We start from the raw sequence: 19,717 nt of genomic DNA, 5'->3' as shown, positions 1-19,717 counted from the left end.
TGTAACTTAACTCATTTTCATAGAATAAGAAAAAGAGAAAGGAGCGATATGATATTGTTCAGAGTTTAGCTGAGTCACTGCTTGGTACTGTCTTGGCCTCCATTGTGTTGGGCCAAGTGGGGGGCCTCTCTTGCAAATGCACAACCTTGTCAATCTAGGTAAAGAGGTAAACTGGGGCAAGCTCAAATTACCAGACATTGAGTTTATTTGGGAATAGCAGAGGAATTGTATCAATAAATCAGGAAATGCAAATTGCAGCAAGCTACAGGTGAGTCTGGTGAGGGTTTGGGGTGGGGACATTGAGTTTATTTGGGAATAGCAGAGGAATTGTATCAGTAAATCAGGAAATGCAAATTACAGCAAGCTACAGGTGAGGCTGGTGAGAGTTTGGGGTGGGTTGTATTTATGCACAAGGAGGGCAAAGACCGGCTGGAGGTGGGGATGTCCAGCCAAAAGTCCATGCAGTATGTTAATTGGCTTGAGGAAGGGGAGAGATTATTGGCAGATGTTCATTGGTCAGGAGATTAATTCCAGTTTTCTGTAAATCCAGCATTTAGGGGAAATAAGTCTCTCGGTTCTTAATGTTCCCCCCACCCCAGGCACATGTGTGGGATTCTCCATTTCATATCCCCTGGTTCCATTTTAAATTGAAATCCTTTCACATTTAGATAACAGTCTGCAGAGTCACAAGCGAAGGTACGTTTCTGATATGACCTTGCCATTGGCCCTTGTGATGGAAGAAGTCTCCCCCTTTTCCCAGGGCCCTCCCTTGTGTGCTCCTTAGATAAGACCCTCACGGAGCTTACTAAAGCCCCACACTTTTGGTTTGAATTGACCCATCTAGCCTTAGCCTCGATACTCCAAAGCACCCCACGCACTAACCCTAATAAAGGCATGTGCCCCAGGTCCTGGAGCTCTCTCTGTCTTCGCCCTGCCTTGACCTCCCTATGTGGCCCCTCAAGTCATGACACCTACTTCCTCCAGGACCTATGAGTCTTAAGCTTCTCTATTTCACTTTCCCTTGTGGTCTTTTGTTGAATCAAGGCTCACCATCCAACAGTAGACTTGGGGCTCTACTTACCAAATGTTAATTTGACAAAGTCACAGCAGACACGTGTGTTCATTTGTGAGGAATGTCAAGCTGATTCAGTGGCTGCTTTTTGCTGAGCATCAATATCTTTTGGGGAGATGAAAGCTTTTAATTGGTTTAGAAGGGCTTGCATATCTCATCTCAAACTTGTGAGATTGTCTCCTTCTCCACCCAGCTCATTTCCAAATTCTCTGCAGTATGTGATTTAATACACTCTGTTTTGATCATTTTCCTTCTTCATCCAGTTGTATTTCCACCTGTTATTAATACAGGCACTTAGCCTTCTTTTTGGTGTTATCTGGGTCATGCTAGCATTGGGATTGGAATTGTTCTCATTTTCATTATTTAAACTCTTAGGAAACATGATCACAATATTTACAATGTTAAAAATTAAATTTGCATTATCTTGATTAAAAAAAAGCACAGCAGTTAATCTACAGGCAAAGTCAAAAATGAGTGTTAAAACTCATGATTACAATACACTTAAGCTTTATTTTTATATTGTTACATTGTGGAGGCCTTACAGCCACAAATACCCCAATATATGCATTTCTATTATGGACTTCGCTTTATGTTTGCATAAAAACATGGGTCATTCAGGTGGTTTTGTAATATCTGATAAACTATATGCCCAAAATTGTCCTCAAATCTTCAACTCTTGCAAAATGAAAACAGCTCACATCTTTGAATGCCTGTGATTTCAGTTTCTACTATTCCAATAAATAGCTCCAATTTTCAGTCAGGACTGAGGTTCCCAATTCTCTGTGTATTCTGCAAACTGAAAATACACGTGGAAATTCTGTAGGTGGCAAACTATTAGATATAATATAGCTGGGATTAAACCGATCCTACCTAAGGCATTTATAATCGAATGATGTCAGAACAAAATGGAAATTAATGAAAATGGTATTAATGAAACACAATAACCACAGGATAATTTCATGTCAGTCAATCAGATGGAAGGAAAGAAAAGAGACATATTACAGTCAGGTTCAGTTTAATAATTAAATTAAATAACTAAATTGCAGAGCACCTCAGACAACTCTCTCTGAGTTTGTATGAGCAGGAACAAGTTTATAAGTTTCCCCCATGGAATAGTAATGAGAATTTCAAAGGCTCCTCCTGGCTAAATGTATTTTACATAAATACATAATGCAAAAGCTGAAGTCAAAAGTAGGTACATTCTATGATATTCAAAGGACAAATTATGTGGCATTTGAAAATCTGTAAGTATATACAGGCAGCTTCTCTCCTTTTCTTTCTTTCTTTCTTCTTTTATCTCTCACACTCTCCCTTTCTTTCATCCTTCTTTCTTTTAGTGCTTGGATGAAAAATTTCTGTTTATATGGTGGCAGGGAAAATCTCTCTGATTTTTTTTGCTCAACAACTTTGGAACCCCATCCAATCTGTGAAAGTCGGGGGTTCCTTTACTGATCCACACTGGATAGTCCTATAAGATGTCTTATGTGTGCTTCCATCACCACCACATAGTAATGTTCACTGGTCTTCCAGATTGGGTTGCAGACAAGGAATCATTTTCAGAATCTATAGGGCAGGAGTATGAGAATTCCTTAGATTAGGGAGATGGGAAACTCAGGACACTTTGTGAGGTCCCTGAGAATTGTGTGTCTCATCTGCAACCCTGACAACTCTTAGTGCATGGCAGAGCAGTCCCCCAATAAAAATTTGTGAAATCAAAATAAATCCCGATACAAGAAAAAAAACCATATGTACAAGGTACATAGTAGGATTCAATAAACATATATTGACTCCAAAGGAGGAAAAAGCAATGGATTTTGCTAAAAGCTGGATGGGCTTTGGTCAATTATTTCTCTACCTATTACCACAGGAGATTATAGGATACTTCCTTTGGAGACCCATAGCCAGAATATTGTTCACTCTTCTTGGAAATCCAAAAGGGTCAGGAAGTTCTTAGTTTTAAATGAGATGCTTATAAAATAATCTAGAGGAGCACTTAAGAATATTCTGGATGCTGGAGCTGATAGAGCATGTATATCCCATTCAGCATTAAAACATTTGCTTGGTGCCAGGAATTGCTTCCCCATTATTAGAAAGTGAATTCTATTCATTACAAAAGCAAGGTACTGTCTGTGTGATAAAGTTATTATTACCATTTCATATGTGAGAAAATTGGGGCTCAATTTCCTTACCTATGATCTCAACCTTATGAGAAGAACTAGAAGTAGAACTCAATGCTGTTTTCTCCCAAGCATGCACTCAGCATTATACAGCCTTTCTGGTATCTTTTAATTTATTTTTTTTGGTGTCTAAATTTGACTTTATCTGGCTACTAGGATTGTAATCACCACTTTCATATATTTTTCCTTTGTGTTTGTCCTTCCCTTTATTTTTAACCTTTTTGAATCACTGTGTTTCAAGTATTCACATCGAGGTAAATTTTGCTTTCTGAGCCAATTTGGAAATGTCTTTCTTTTAAAAGATGGGTTAGGCCTACAGACTTTTGTTGTGACTGATATATTTGGGCTCAACTGTATTATTATTTAATGATTCCTGTGTGTATTATATCATATTTACTGTGTTTCTTTCTGCATTTGGTGTGTTTTCTCTGCTTTAAAAATTTCTTTTGGTATTTATGACAATTTCGGTTTTTGCTTTTGTTGTTGTTGGTGCTAGAGATAACTTTATTGTGGTACATTTTTAAAGTGTACTTAATGCCTCTTTCTCATACTTTTTATTCACCTATTACTATCTGGCCAGTCTTAATTGGTATTCCTACACAATAATCTATGACTTACTCTACTATTTTTCTCTCTCTCACATTCTCCCATTTTTTAGTTGCGTTCTCTTTATTTTACCAGAGCATATAACGTGTACATATTATTTTTCCACTTTTTGTTTTAGACTCAGTGATAAAATTAAATATATGAAACACTCACTATTGGGTCTGTTGGCTAAAGTTTTCCAGGCATCTCCTGGTTGGTTCAAGCTCATTTCTAGTAGACTCCACAGGGAGAACATGTGTGCAGCATTCTTAGTGCCTGCATGTTTAAAATTGTTTTCCAAAAGCCTTGGTACTTAATAGAGAAATCTGTCATTCACTCTTTCTTTAATTTGTTTTTGGAAATGCTGCTCCATCGTGCCTCGATTTGTATGTTGTTTTGAAGACTCTGATGCCCATGTAATTATCTTGTCCTTTGAGGTTATTTAATCATTTTGCCTGGAAACACTGAGGACATATTCCTTACCTTTGAATTCCAATCATTTTACTAGCATATACCTCAAAACTGATTCTTGCCCACCCATATTTACAGTTAGTTGGTGGAATCTTTCAGGTTTCCTATTACATCTAGAAAATTTTCTTGGATCATAGTTTTACACATCTGTTCTGTCCTAATGTTTTCATCTTCTTTTTTAGCATGTATCATGGCGCTTTTTCCCTTTTTTCCATTCCAACCATTTTCTCTCTGACTCTTTTATTAACATTTTCATTCTCTTGTCTGTTTATAACGTTTCTTATTTAATTTTCTTTTACATTTATTCTTCCTTGAGTACCTTATAATTTTATCTTCTTTTCAGATATGATTTTGTACTTTTCTTCTATGTCTTTTTAAATCCAGTCAACATATTTGATTGCTTCCTACTTTTGTACATTTCTGTTTAAGTTTCAAATAACAGATTCAAAATTTTTTGCATATTCCACAGGCATGTATTAGGATATTTAATTTAGTTTAGAGAGTGACTGTGGTAAGGTGAATAATAATCCCCAAAAATATACATGGCCTAATCCCTGGAACTTGAGAATGTTACTCTATATCACAAAAGGAGCCTTGCTGATGTGATTACATTATGGATCTTGAGATGGGGAGATTATCCTGGATTCTCTGGATTGACCCTATTGTAATTATAGGTAAACTTATAAAATGGAAGCAGAGGAAGATCTGACTACAGAAGAGGAGGTAAGAGATGTGATGGTGGAAGCAAGAGGTTGGAGTGATAAGAGGGAGGGGTCACAAGCCAACGTATGTAGGCAAGTCTGGAAACTCTTAGGAAAGGCACGGAAATGGATTCATCACTAGAGTCTCTAGAGGAAACCAACCCTACCAACATCTTGAAGTTAACTCAGAGAAAGGACTTTGGACTTCTGGTCTGGAGAATTATAAGGTAATAAAAACTGTGTTCTTTTAAGTCACTAAGTTTGTGGTAGTTTATTATAGAAACCATATCAAATTAATAAAGTGATTTATTGGTTTCTTAAATTTTTTGGTTGATTTGAGAGGAAAATTTTCATTACCCAAATGGTTTGTTTTCATCACCTAAAATGTTTAATTCTTAAAGTTGTTTTGTATAGAAGCGGTCTATTTTATTTCTACTACTAATCATTTTGTGGACAGAGTTTAGTATTTAATTCTGAATTTTCAAATATTTAAATATTACTTTTGATCCAGTGTTTTGATTCTTTCAGGGACTTTAATTATATGTATTGTTTACCTTCTGTAGTAAGAATATGCTGTAGTTATCCTAACGTGGGTTTCATATGCCATAGTAATCATTCTGCGTGCCTGCCATAATGTCATTCAGAAAGTGATTTTATCATTTTTTTCTTTTTCTCCTATTTTTTTCTCCTTTTGTTCCCATGTTCTTCCTCCTACTTCACGTTCTTTTTATTTCATCAGTTCCACAAGTTCATTTCTCTTTCTTACTGTGTAATACTGTGATGGTGCTTAGAGAGTATGAAACTTCTCTAGGCAAAGGATGAAGAGTTGTTACTAGATAAATGCAAATTGCTTTTATTGAGATGTTATTAGGTGATTTCCCCTTTAAATGCACCAAATGCTTCTAATTTGGCACTTCAGTATACCATCCATTCTAAAATACCTATTTCTGCCCAAATGCTGTGATTTGGTGTCGTGGGAAAATCAGATCTGAGTTTGAATTCTTTTTACGTAAGGAATCTTGCTCAATTGCTTCAACCTCTCTCAATATCAGTTTTCTTATTTCCAAAAAGGGATAATAATATCCATGAGGTTTACTGTAAAGATTAAATGCAATAATGTTCATAAAGCACTTAAATATGTAATGGCAGTAACGTCAACTTCACTGGAGAGTTTGTGACGATTAAGTGAGTTAATACAGCTAAAGCTTTTAGTGAAGTGCTTGCCAAACTGATTTCTGATTCCATATGACTTATAAGAGTCTGTCTTATGCAAAAAGTTTTCCAAGCACAACCTGAGCTCATTCCAACTTTAAAACTTGGTCCATTACTGGGACTTCCCTGATGGTCCAGTGGCTAAGACTCCATGTTCCCAATGCAGGGGGCCCGGCTTCAATCTCTGGTCAGGGAACTAGATCTCACATACCACAACTAAGAGTTCACATGCCACAACTAAAAGATCCTGCACATCACAACTAAGGCCTGGTGCAGCCAAATAAATAAATGTTTAAAAAAATCCAAAAAACCTCCCAAACTCGGTCCATTGCTGAGTTGAGTAAGTACTACAAGATACAAATGACTATAAACAACAAGGTCCTACTGTATAGCACAGGGAACTATATTCAATATCCTGTGATAAACCGTAATGGAAAAGAAGGGCTTCCCTGGTGCCCCTGAGGTTGAGAACCCGCCTGCCAGTACAGGGGACACTGGTTTGAGCTCTGGTCCTGGAAGATCCCACATGCTGTGGAGCAACTAAACCCATGCACCACAACTACTGAAGCCTGTGTTCCTAGAGCCCATGCTCCACAACAAGAGAAGCCACTGCAATGAGAAGCCCGTGCACCACAACGAAGAGTAGCCCCCGCTCACCGCAACTAGAGAACAGCCCGCACGCAGCAACGAAGACCCAATGCAGCCCAAAATAAATAAATTAATTAAAAAAGAAAAGAATATGAATAACAATGTATATATATGTATAACTGAGGCCCTTTGCTGTACAGAAGTGATTAACATAACATTGTAATTCAACTATGCTTCAAATAAAAAATAAACAGATACAAATCACTACTATCCATTACAACCTAAACAGGGTGAGTTATATTCCAGACTAAAAGATAATTATTGAAATATAGATTATATTTTTTATATATTATATATGTTGAAATATATATGATATACTTAAATATATATATTTTATGTATGACATAGAAATATTTACTATCTCATTCATTGCATCTTATTATCCTTGTGACTCCTCTATAGCATGAAACTAAATGTCCATTTACAAAATTGCAGTTTAAAAGGAAGCATTCAGCCTTACCTTAAAATTAAAATATAGAGTATAAACCCCAGAGAAAAAAATATAGGCGTACCAACTGCATGGTGCCAGTGCGTTTGGGTTCTGGAGACGAAAATTAGGAGCTGTTACCCCTTTTCCTTGTTGCAGTTGTATCTGACTGATAACTCCCTTTGAAGGAGCTCTTCAGGTCTACTGAGTAAAACATTTTGCTCTCATTTCAGTATTCACAACAGCCTTGGGCTGAAGACATTGTTATTCCCCTTGTACACATAACATGAAAGGGTCTCAGAAAGGTTAAGTGGCTTGCACCAATGTGCCTTGTAGGAGTGGGAGAGAACCTGTGTCTCCTGGGACTTAGCACAGTGCATTTTCCATTACACAGTGGGATTCATGGCTGGAGGTTACCTTGTCTCTTCAGGAGCTTTGAGGGTTCTTCTAATTGGGGCCCTTCCTAGCATGTGACAGTCTTAGCAAAAGATTCATGCTCTATATGAGATTACCATATACAGCCACAAAGACAGAGAGAAATAGTGCAGAGCAGTAGGTTGGGGAGGTGGGCACAACAACAGTCAGGTGATCACAGAATAAAATTAGTGAAATTAAGTTGACATAAGCCTGGAAGGAAATTCCTCAGTTTCTTCCTATCTCATCACCATGGCCCTTCATTCTCTCCCTCATTCTCCTCCTGCACTCACAACCTCCTACCTCTTTCTTCTAATACTGCCCTGGATGTTCATTTAAATTGAAATGGCACGGTGCTTTCTAGCTTCTCATTTTAAGATTCTCCATGGTAGCCTGCAAGTATGGCTACATTTTTCCATTTATGTTTCCCTCTTCTATTCTACCTCAGAAATGTCTGAAATGTGATAACCTCCTATTGGAATAGGTCATGGCTGAAGAATTAGGGAAGTAGGTTTACAAAACTAGTTAGTTAAAAACAAAACAGAAAAAATTCTCTTTTAAATTTATTCTGCAAAAGCATTACAGGCACACCTCGGGAATATTGCAAGTTTTGTTCCAGACCACCTCCATAAAGCGAATACTGCAATAAAGGGAGTCACATGATTTTTTTTCCCCAGTGCCTACAAAAGTTATGTTTACACTATACTGTAGTTTTATTAAGTGTTTAATGGCATTATGTCTAAAAAAAAGTACATACCTCAATTAAAAATCCCTTATTGCTAAAAATTGCAAACCATCATCTGAGCCTTCAGTGAGTCGTAATCTTTTTGCTGCTGGAGGGTCTCGCCTTGGCGTTGATGGCTGCTGACTGATGAGGGTCGTGGTTGCTGAGGGCAGGGAGGCCATGACAATTACTTAAAATAAGGCAGCAGTGAAGTTTGCTGCATCAACTGACGCTTCCCTTTATGAACGATGTCTCTGCAGCGTGCAGGGCTGTTTGACAGGATTTTACCCCCATTAGAACTTCTTTCAAAACTGGAGTCAGTCCTCTCAAACCCTGCCACTGCTTTATCAAATAGGATTATGTAATATTCTGAATCCTTTGTTGTCATTTTAACAACCTTCACAGCATCTTCACCAGGAGTAGACTCCATCTCAAGAAACCGCCTTCTCTACTCATCCACAAGAAGCAACTCCTCATCCCTTAGAGTTTTATCCTGAGAATTTGGCAATGCAGTCTCATCTTCAGGCTCCACGTCTAATTCTAGTTCTATTGCTGTTTCTACCACATCCGCAGTTACTTCCTCCAGTGAAGTCTTGAACCCCTTCAAAGTCATCCATGAGGGTTGGAATCAATTTCTCCCAAACTCCTGTTAATGTCGATATTTTGTGGCATCTAGAATGGCGAATTCTTTCCAGGAAGTTTTCAATTTGCTTTACGCAGATCCATCAGAGGAATTACAGTTACAGCATCACAAAATATATTTCTTAAATAATAAGACTTGAAAGACTAGATGACTCCTTGATCCATGGGCTGCAGAATGGATGTTGTGTTAGCTGGCATGAAAACAATATTAATCTTGTTGTACCTGTTAATCACTCCATCAGAGCTCTTGGGTGACCAGGTGCATTGCCAATGAGAAGTAATATTTGGAAAGGAATCTTTTTTTCCAAGCAGTAGGTCTTAAGAGTGGGCTTAAAGTAATCAGTAACCGTGTTGTAACCAGATGTGTTATCATCCAGGCTTTGTTTCATTTATAGAGCATTATAAATGCAGCATAATTCTTAAGGGCCCTAGGATTTTAGGAATGGTAAATGAGCATTGGCTTCAACGTAAAGTCTCCAGCTGTATTAACCCCTAACAAGAGAGTCAGCCTGTCCTTTGGAAATTTGAAGCCAGGCATTGACTTCTCTCTAGCTATGAAAGTCCTAGATGGCATCTTCTTCCAATAGAAGCTTGTGTTGTCTCCATTGAAAATCTCTTGTTTAGTGTAGTCACGTTTGTTAATTATCTTAGCTAGATCTGGATAACTTGCTGCAGCTTCTGTATCAGCACCTGCTGCTTCACCTTGCATTTTTATGTTATGGAGATGGCTTCTTTCCTTAAACATCATGAACTAACCTCTGCTAGCTTCAAACTTTTCTTCTGCAGCTTCTTCATCTCTCTCAGGCTTCATAGAATTAAAGAGGACTGGGGCCTTGCTCTGAGTTAGGCTTTGGCTTAAGGAAATGTTGTGGCTGGTTTGATCTTCTAACCAGACCACTAAAACTTTTTCTTTATCAGCAATAAGGCTGTTTTGCTTTCTTATCATTATTGTGTTCACTGGAGTCACACTTTTAATTTCCGTCAAGAACTTTTTCTTTTCATTCACAACTTGGCTAACTGTTTGGTGCATGAAGCCTAGCTTTCAGCCTATCTGTGCTGTTGACGTGTCTTCATCACTAAGCTTAACCATATCTAGCTTTTGATGGAAAGTGAGAGATGTACTACTCTTGATGTCACTTGAACACTTAGAGGCAATTGCAGGGTTATTAATTGGTCTAATTTTAATACTGTTGTATCTCAGGGAATAGGGAGGTCGAGGAAAGGGAGAGAGATGGGGGAATGGCCAACAGTGGAACAGTCAGAACACACGCAACATTTGATTAAGTTTTCCGTCTTACGTGGGCACAGTTCATGGAGCCCCAAAACAATTACAAAAGTAACATCGAAGATCACCAGTCACAGATCACCATAACAAATATACTAATCATGAAGAAGTTTGAAATATTGTGAGAATTCCCAGAATGTGATACAGAGACACCAAGTGAGCAAATGCTTTTGGAAAAATAGTGCCAATAGACTTGCTTGATGCAGCATTGCCAGAAACCTTCAACTGTAAAAAACACAATATCTATGAAGGAGGCATGCCTGTGTATGAGAGCATAGAGCTAGAATAATTCAGCTGCTTAAGCATACTCTTTTGAGATATAGCCATTTGTATACATTTTAGTTTGCCTTGGAAATTAATTTCATTGTAAGAAAAATAAAACAACTTAAACAACTTTCAATTTAAACTTTTTCTTGGCAAAGCAGGTAGGGAATCTACCCAATACAGGCATACCCAGGAAAGCTGGTGGTGTAGTTCAGATGCTTGAGAGCTAACAAGATGATGGTGTAGATTCTAATCTGAGTTTGAAGACCTGCGAATTGGCAGCAACAAGGGCAGATTAATTTCCTAGCCTCTGCAGTCAGACAGAGAATGAACTAAACTTTTCTTTGCCTTTTAGTTCTACTCAGGCCCTCAAATGATTGGATGATGCCCACCCACATTGAGTATGGGACCTCTGTTTTACTCACTACACCGATTCAAATGCTAATATCTTCTGGAAACACCCTTGTAGACATATCCAGAAATAATGTTTAACAAGCTATCTGAGCATGCTGTAGCCCAGTCAAATTGACACATAAAATCAATCAACACAATGGTTGTTGTGGATTTTTGTTTGTTTGTTTCACACTTTAAATAACAACATTTATAAAAATACTATCTTGGATTTGTACAATCATATGTCTCTCCCTCTCCCAGAAATTAATATCAAGACAGACTTGCATATAATTTTATCTCTTCATTATATCCTCTCAACCACCATCTAACATAGAAATCCCAGTCTATTTCTGGGTGAAATGAAACTCAAGATTTGTGACTTGCCCGAAGTCTCATATTAGGACAGAGAAGGAAGAAAGTAAGTGAGATTTTGCTATTGGGCTACTGTTCACGTTGATCGTTTCTTTGGAAGTCCCAGCATGTGTTTACCAAGTGGCTGCACATTTAAAGACAGCACGTCCTTTCAAGCTGGTAGTGGGGTAAAGCAAAATTTTCCACAGTACTGCACATTTATGCCAGCTGATAACTTACATTCTTTTTTTTTTTTATTGGAACAATTATTCACCAAGGGTGGAGTAGGGGCTGGTGTGATCATGGCCAGGATAGGGAATGGAGGGGCTGGCCTTCCTGGCATCAGTGAGACCTTACAGATCTTACACAGTAAGTGTGCAAATTTTGCCCAGATAGTTGATGGAGGAATTGAAATATCAAGGCCCTCATGTTCCAATGCAGGCAAAAGCATAGTCAATAGGATGTGGACCTAAATTTGAGAATTAAAAAGAAGCGAATAGTTAAAGATTTCTAAAGGTCTTGCAGTACATGGATATTAGGGTCAATTTACATGGTGCGCTCTATACCAGTAAATATATATTAAGGATATTACTGTGCAAATGCAATGAGCTGTGAACTGTGAATCCTACTCTCTAAATAGATAAACACATTTTTCATTTGGTGAATTTTCATTTTTAAAAAAGCACCAAACTTACAATTTTCCACACCATTTTCTATTCTTGAGAATTTCCACTGACCCCATAGAAATGTCATGACACTGACATTTAAAACTAACAAATAGGAAATAACTTAATCCATGTCATGCCCAAAACTTCATATTATTTTGTATTGGGAAATAATACTTATTATATCCAGAGACACTTTGAATTTGCACTGAAAGCAGGAGCAGGAACTTTTATCAGCATTTCTATGGAAAAATAGTTGAAGCACATCACCTGTGCTTTCACACGTACTACAGCCTTGTCTAAGGGGATTATAAAGGCTCCCTGCTTCCCTTATCTTATGTCACTTGGTGACTTAAAGCCACCACCATTTTGTTTTTGTCGTTCACCCTTCTGAGAGTCAGGAATTGAGACAGGGCAAAAGATGAATTGTGTCTTCCCACAGTGTTTAGGGCTTCAACTTGTCGAGCCCAAACAGTCAAGAGCTGCCCGTGACTGCTCCATTGGAGTCATGTGTCTGGGGCCTCAGTTCTGTCTCTAGGCTAGTTTCCTTCATTCTTTTCCACTTGCCCCACCCACATGTGGTAAATTTAGCTTTCTCATAGTATGAGCATCTCAAGAGGGAAGGTTCTAGATGGGAAGACACAATGTGAACGTGCTTATCAAGCCTTTGCTTATGTCACACTTATTAATGTCCCATTGACCAAAGCAAGTCACTTGGTCAAGTCCAGAGTCTGTGTGGAAGGGGGCTATACAAGGGGTGAGTGTGAGAGGCATGGTTCATTGAAGGCTACCAATGGAACAGTCTATTTCAGCTTCATAGCCTGTGGTCTGGACGCCATATGTTGAATCTTAATGCCCAATGTGGTGTTATTAGGAAGTGAGGCCTTTGGTAGGTGCTTCAGTCATAAGAGTGGAGCCCTCATGAATGGGATTAACGTTCTTATAAAAGAGACCCCACAGGGCTTCCTAACTCCTTCTGCCGTGTGAGAGTGCAGCAAGAAGGCAGCAGTCTGTAACCTGAAAGAGGGCCTTCACCAGAACCTGACAATGCTGGCACCATGATCTTGGACTTCCAGCCTCCAAAACTGTTAGAAATAAATTTATACTATTGATAAGCACCCCCAGTCTGTGGTATTTTGTTATAGCAGCCCAAACAGACTAAGACAGAAGAAGAAGTTAACTCTAATTTTCGGTTAGGATACTGTCTTTTGGTCTATAAAAGCCACAGAATTTTTTTTTTTGAATGGTAGTCTACTTGTTAGCCCAAATATATAAATTTGGACATTGCAAAACTGCTGTTATGGATGAAGAGAAGCAGGAGTTGAGATGGTCAATAGGTATGCCCCACCCTCTTCCTAAGGTACCTTGATAAATGTGTTACCCTGATGTATCTTGATGAAACCCCCAGGGCTGGGGAGCAGGGCCAGATGATTTCTATTTTGTGCAATGTCAATTATTTGAACACACCTCAACATATTAATTATTTACCCCGACTTATGCTCACTATCTCCTCCTTAAAGGGCCCCGCATTTCTCTCCATACCTGAACTTTTATACTTTGCCTTTTACCTCATAATATTGGAATTCTTTAGAATACCCAGAAGATGTACTCCATTAAAAAAATTTTTTTTCTATCTTTGGTTTTGGGCATTGTCTCCCGTTTTTGCAGAATCTGCTCTCCTCCTTCCTGGTCAAAGAATCTCCCACCTTAAAACAAACAAACAAACAAAAAAACCCAGAAACTCCCACCTTGTTGGACCTGATAAGCCTATCAGCCAAGCAGGAGTGCATCCAATTTTATGCCATTTTAATATAAAAATCCAAGGAATCCTTAATGATTGTTTAAGGGTATATTTTGAGTCTTCCAGTTTTCACAGTATTGATTCTCAGACATTTATATCAATAGCAGTGCCTTTAGAATTGAATGAGAAACCTCTCCACATCCAGTGTCCAGGACCTGAAGATTTCATATAATCTAGTTAAATAGTAGCACAGACTATGAGCCTCACTCCCTTCTTTTGACAACATGTACTTTGTATCCTGAAATGACAATCATATTTACTAAACTATCTATACACATTAAAAATTAATATAATTCTCAAATTCTAATGTAAACAATATAAAAGGAATATAAATTATAAATGAAATAATAGGGGTTTTGATATACAAATCCTGTGGCACTGCTAGTACTGTGGTGCTAGAAAATAAATTAAGTAGCCAGCTGTTTCCACCTAATTGTAGAATTCCTGGAATGTGGCAGCTACAAATACTGATTAATATAGGAGTGTGTGCTGAAGTCCCAAATATCATGAAAAGCACTGCTGTTTGCCTGTAGTTTTCTGAAGTAACAAACTAACAACTCTACCTAAAATTCCTTACAAAACAAAGAAAGATTTTCACTCTATACACACAGTGGTTACATTTCTGGAACATTCAGCATACATTAAAACAGTGTCAGGGAATTTCCTGGCGGTCCAGTGGTTAGGACTCCATGCTTTCACTACTGAGGGCAGGGGTTCAATCCTTGGTTGGCGAACTAAGATCCCACAAGCCCCATGGCTTTGCCAAGAAAAAAAAACAAAAACAAATAAAATAAAACTGTTAAAATACTATAAATTTTATGAAAACTTGCTGTTTTGGGGCTCAGATAAATACAAACAGTAGGCTTTTCACCTACTTGACTGTCTAGTGAGGAATTCTTTGAAAGTTGTGTATAATAATGAACATTTCTTTCTTGTGCCAGATGGTCTTAAGAATTGCAAGATGTCTTACAGATGGCCAGTAGGCACACGAAGAAATGCTCAACAGCACTAATTATTAGAGAAATGCAAATCAAAACTACAATGAGGTATCACGTCACACCAGTCAGAATGGCCATCATTAAAAAGTCTACAAATAACAAATGCTGGAGAGGGTGTGGAGAAAAGGGAACTCTCTTACACTGTTGGTGGGAATGTAAGTTGGTGCAGCCCCTATAGAAAACAGTATGCAGGTTCCTCAGTAAACTAAAAATAGAATTACCATATAATCCAGCAATCCCACTCCTGGGCATGTACCTAGACAAAACTATAATTCAAAAAGATACATTCACCCCTATGTTCATAGCAGCACTAGTCACAATAGCCAAGACATGGAAACAACCTAAATGCCCATCGACAGATGAATGGATAAAGAAGATGTGGCACATATATACAATGGAATACTACTCAGCCATAAAAAAGAATGAAACAATGTCATTTGAAGCAACATGAATTCAACTAGAGATTATCATACTAAGTGAAGTAAATCAGAAAGAGAAAGGCAAATACCATATGATATCACTTATATGTGGAATCTAAAATATGACACAAATGAACTTATCTACAAAAGAGAAACAGACTCACAGACATAAAGAACAGATTTGTGGTTGCCAAGGGGGAGGGGAGGTGGAGGAGGGATGGACTGGGAGTTTGGGATTAGTAGATGCAAACTGTTATATATAGAATGGATAAACAAGGCCCTACTGTATAGCACAGGGAACTATATCCAATCTCCTGGGAAAAACCATAATAGAAAATAATATTTAAAAAAGAATGTACATATGTACAACTGAGTCACTTTGCTGTAGAGCAGAGATTGGCACAGCACTGTAAATCAACTATACTTCAATTTAAAAAAAAAGAATTGCAAGATGTCTATCATCCTATGCTTCTTCCCAGTAAATGCCTGTTAGAATCCATCAATCAACACAATTTTTAAAAATGTCCAATTTCCCCATAGAGAACAATACCACTCCACTGAGAGATACTTATCAAGTTAAAGTTTTGTCAGATCCAGGTCATTTTTTCCCAAGGGAGACTAGGTCCAAGCACAGGTAGACAGGACTCATTTTTTGAACTGATCTGACAGATTGCTCTTGGATAGCCAAATTCCCTTATTATTTGGAATCATGTATATATTTTCTGGGCTTCCCCTTTCAGTGTTTAATCACACTCTGACAAGAATTCTCACTTACGTTTAGCCTAAATCTCTCTCACTTTAGCTAAAGCACAATTCCTCCTGTAGAACTAAAAATGATGGGTGGCATCTTAAAAATGCATAACCATATTAGAAAATAGGTTCATCTCTTAGCTCTTACCTCGCCCGAGAAAAAATGTGAGTACATGATAGCAGGCCATCTTAACAGTTGGCCATCTTTCAAGGTATTGCAAATCAAGAGATATGTTACTTGAATTATGTACAAAAGCCATTTGTTATTTTAGTGTCACATGGTCTCTTTAATAGGTTTGTGTTTTCTAGCTCACTTTCTCGCTATCAAGAAAGATACAAAGATGAATGGAGCTGAGCATTCCTGGGGCTGTGCATCTTCTCAAGAATGATACAGGATGGCCAACTTCTTCTGTCACTCTAACCATTCTCACCTCAGAGATCTATGTAAGCATTCAGCTGTGGAGAAGGAGGAATTTGAAGATATAGGCAGAGTCCAGAGTCATTTGTCTACATAGAGGCACAGTGGTTTTCTCTCCTCTTTACAGTGGGGCAGTCTGTAATTCTACATTGGGTATGGCAAAAGGACATGGGTTTTGAATTGGTTCAATGAGTGCCTTGGAGTGTAACCATGTCTTGCCGTGACTACGCAGATCATGCCAGCGTCAAGGAGTTGTAGGATGTTCCTCCAGTGGAAAAAAGGGGTGCAGGCTTGGCCCAGAAGATGGAAGGAGGGTAGAAAAGATTTACCTAGAGTGACTGGAAGGATCTAGAACCACAGAATGGAAGTGCAAAACAGCATGGCTGGCATCAATTTTGGTGAACGATACATTTTTTTTCATAATGGTATATCCTGAAGTTCACACCATTTATTTAGTTGGCTGTGCATAGATTGAGACATTGGTTTTAACATTTATAGCAGATTTTTGTGAAAACTCTGAGGACCTTCACTTCAACAAAGATATTTCTGTTATATACCCTTCTTCACTGAACTATTCAACACGAATCTATTTTTATAGTGACATCCATGTACTTTTTATTACAGAATATCATGCTTGTCAATAATTTCTTTGTTGAAAAGTGATTCGTAAATAGACCTAAATCACCTTCCCACATCTTGTGGAAAGTCTAATACCATCCCTATTTTCCTGTTGAATTTCATGGTAATTACTGTCTCTGGTGCCCTGTGTTCAACAAATATTTGTTTTCTGTATCTCCATCGTACTGTTACTTCTTTATCGTCAACATGACATTGGCCAAAAGGAACCTGGCCTTTTTTTTTTTTTACTTAGAAACACACACACACACACACACACAATTCACACTAGGTCATTCTGCATGTAACAGATTTTACTGAAAGTTTTGGGAGTAGAGAAGATTTATATTGCAAAAATACAAGTAATTTAAAACTGTGTATTTAAAACATGTTTTTGAATATCCTTCAGACCTTCTTCCAAGTCATTCTGCCATTCTCTCTTATGTCATTGACTCTCCTTTTAAAAAGTCAGAAGAGATCAAAACAGATTCTCATTTTCATACACAGAATGGTTCAGTTCACTCTAGAACTTACCCCTAAAACTCCTTTTTCGAACTTTTTTGTACAGATGCAGTTATTCACACTAGATCTTTTCTTTACCTACTCCCTGTCCCTGCGCCACACACACATGTGTGCGTGCACACACACACACACTATTACCACGCATATTAGCAAAGGGCATGAGGGCAGTACATTTTATTTCATCATTGAAATATATTAGGCTGCCAGCCCATCATCTAAGCAGAAATCAATTTTGGTCTAAACATCGTTTTTTATTATATCATAATTACTACTACTCATTGACTTAAAAGTAGAGAATTTTTGAAAATTGAACTAGAAAATGTTCTTTCACCTGCAAATGACAGAAATTCCGCTCAAACTCCTTTAAACACAATAGAAATTTATTGATATTTTTCCAATGCCCATCATATTTTGACCCTATAAGCCCCCTGCCACACTTTCTTATTTCCAAAAAATTCCTAAAAAATTACTATTGCTCTTCTTGCTTTCCTCATCTACGAAATGAAAGTTTGGATTTTTTTTTTTTTTTTTGGCTGCACTGTGCAGCACGTGGAATCTTAGTTCCCTGACCAGGGATCGAACCAATGCCCCCTGCAGTGGAAGCGTGGAGCCCTTACCACTGGACTGCCAGGGACTTCCCAAAAATGAAAGTTTGGATCCCCAAGATTCTTCCACTTCTTTCTGTGATACCATGATTGATACACTCTACCTCCTCTTAACTATGGAGTGAAAGGCTTCACACTTTTAAAATTGTGTTTATTCTGTGGTAATGTAGTTAAGGGAACTATTTGGAAGGGTCATAAGGAATTCTCAGCTTTCCTATAAAGACAGGCCACAAAGACATCCAGCTATTCCTTCTCTGGTCTAGAGCAGAATTGGGCAAGTCCCGAGGCAGAGCGTGTACTTAGAAAGTCTTCATATCCTTCATTATGATGGTGACAGTGGATCCCTCTCCTTTCCCTCTTTAATTATCGCATCATTCAAAATGCCAGGCATTTCCCCTCATTGATCACACTGAGGGCTATAAACGTCATGTAGACTCTGGTGTGTATTAATTATCATTTTCTTTATTTGTGTTAATTAGGTTAAACATCAGGGCTTAAAACAAACACAAACATTATTTTGGAAATGTTCTGTATTCTGTGACTAGGTTGAAATAATAAATCCTTCACACCTAACATCAAAGATAAAACTATTCATTACCTCTTTCCACTCCATTCTTCTATTTATTTGTCAATTCATTTATTTAATAAATACTGTTCAGTGTATACCCACTTATTTCCAAAAACCATTTGAGGCAATTTAAAAGAGATACACATACTTGAAGAATACTTGAAATGATTAAATAAAAGTAAACTTTAAAAACATGTACAGAACTTGCATTGGGTTTGAAGAAAGCAATGTGGACAATATTTAACTGCTTACAAAGCTTTGGCTTTTTCATATGGGGTCTTCCTACCTTTCAGTTCTCATGATAGCAGGATGTATACCTATATTTTGTTGATGCTGTTTTACATGGCCTCATCTCCTGTGAATGCCAACACGCCATGAATATGAGATAAATCTTCCTCATTTGTCTTTTCCTCTTCCAGCTACTCTCTCAAATCAAGGAGCTCAAAAAAAGCAAAAACCCTTATGTCTGGCACCAAAAGTTTGACCCCTCACTAATATTATTCTCTGACCTTTCTACTGAATTTCTCTCCTTTTTAAATCCTATTTTGATTTCAGCTTTTATGAAGGTTAAAAATTCTCTTTAGACTAAGAGCTAATTTCTATAACATATTCTGGCATGGTATTCAAAACCAGATCAGCCCCTGGTAAGACACAGATTCTGACCAATCAAATCAGAGCCCACTGTAATCAAGCAGTCAGACTGTATCAGAATGTTCCAGGCCCAGGGAATATCTGCTGTGCAACCTCCCCCCACCCCGCCTCCCACCACGTGCTGGCTGTTTTATAGACATCAAACCTTTTAGCTGAAAATTCTACAGTCGATGAAAAAAAAAAAAGCACAACCTGAGAGTTGTGAGACACGTTATATTTGGGGCCAAATGAGGACTATAGCCCAGGAGACAGCCTGTCACATAGCTCTGAGGAACTGCTCCACAGAGGTAGGGGAGGACGTCAGTATACATGTGATTTTAGTGAAGGGGCACATGTGAA

The sequence above is a fragment of the Delphinapterus leucas genome, chromosome 4 (genome assembly GCF_059928025.1).
Source record: "Delphinapterus leucas isolate spDelLeu-1000000601 "Yukka" chromosome 4, BTC_Dleu_Yukka2, whole genome shotgun sequence".
In the NCBI taxonomy this organism is placed as follows: Eukaryota; Metazoa; Chordata; class Mammalia; order Artiodactyla; family Monodontidae; genus Delphinapterus; species Delphinapterus leucas.
Note: the sequence above shows the minus strand (reverse complement) of the source record.